The sequence below is a fragment of the Aplysia californica genome, unplaced genomic scaffold, assembly GCF_000002075.1.
Source record: "Aplysia californica isolate F4 #8 unplaced genomic scaffold, AplCal3.0 scaffold00009, whole genome shotgun sequence".
NCBI classification, from domain to species: domain Eukaryota; kingdom Metazoa; phylum Mollusca; class Gastropoda; order Aplysiida; family Aplysiidae; genus Aplysia; species Aplysia californica.
In genome coordinates this window covers 150,958-152,342 of record NW_004797279.1, presented here as the reverse complement: position 1 = coordinate 152,342, position 1,385 = coordinate 150,958, and positions in this window count along the sequence as shown.

The window sequence follows — 1,385 nt, the reverse complement described above, 5'->3', positions numbered from 1 at the left end:
CGAAACATTTTCTTCTCTAAAATTGTCTCCTTTCATCTCCTTGCCTACTCTCTAGCAATATTCTGTCGTCTGCTTTCGTCTCCTCTTTCTGCCCCACCCCCTCTCCTGCTTTGCCCCTCCTCTGGGCTCCGGACTCTTTCTGCAGCCTTTCTACTGCTACTCCTTGACTCCTTCTTACAGCTGTCTTTGTGCCACGCCCCTGATCTTCTGGTAGGAAAGATCTACACCTATAGCCTTCTCGGACAAGGGCGAAAAATCTCGGAGGGCCCGTGTGCAAGTTGCGCACGTTAAAGATCCCCAGGTGGTCTAAAATCGATAAGAGTAGGCTTCGGCCACCACCCGGGCAAAATTCAAAATTTCCAACCAACTAAAAGTATTAGGTGTGTCCTACGCGCTCATATGACCTTATGCAGTTGCGAGCGCCGTAAAACACTTCACCCCCCCCCCCCAAAAAAAAATCCACAAAAAAACAACGACAAAAACCAGAGAGTCAAGAGACAGTTCCATCACTGAGAGTCAAGAGACAGCTCCGAACACATGCACGAAAACGGCATCTGGCTGCTGCGCATTGTCATAATCTGCAAGGCCAGGCTGCCCGCGTTCTGTTTATCTCAAAGTGTGACAAAATACGCCAACGAAGTCCAAACCTTGATGCCACCTCGCAGCCTGAGGGGAAACAATGATAAGACCGAAGTAATTTTACGTAAGCTTATGTCTTTGATGACAAAATTGGACGAGACTCATATAACCGTTTTCATCTTGGAAACATAGATGCGCATCTGACAGAAAAGACCAACCATTTTGGAGTAACAGGGGCTATTACCTTGTCTATGCACTATCAAGTCCAGAGCTTAAGTAAGGCTGCAAACATGTATTGAAAGAACCAAGGAATTGTACGAATGTCACATTTTCAAGCGAGAAATATCTTAAGATACTGATGCGACCATTTGTAATCTCAGAGACAGAGCATTTACAAGAAACTTCTCCTAATCAAAGAAACAAAACTAATAAATATATACAGCCATTAACAAAAGACAACTGAAAACTGATTATTTAAAGATTGAGAAAACAACCAACTTGTGGCCCGCGCTCATAACGATCTGATGTAGCCGCAAGCGCCGTAAAACTCTGAGCAAACTAAACTAACGTTGTGTGGCCTTGGATGCAGCCCACATCTCAGGTCACCTATACAGTATCAATTGGGGGCTTAAAAACTCTACAATGACAATTAACACACATAAGAGAACCAAGCGTAGATCTACAAACACAAGCACAAAACTATCGATACACATAAAGAGACTCACAAAACAACAGACTCACACTTTTGTGGGGTGGGGGGGGGGGGGGGGGACTACGAGTGTAAACCAGCGACACCCCCCCCCCCC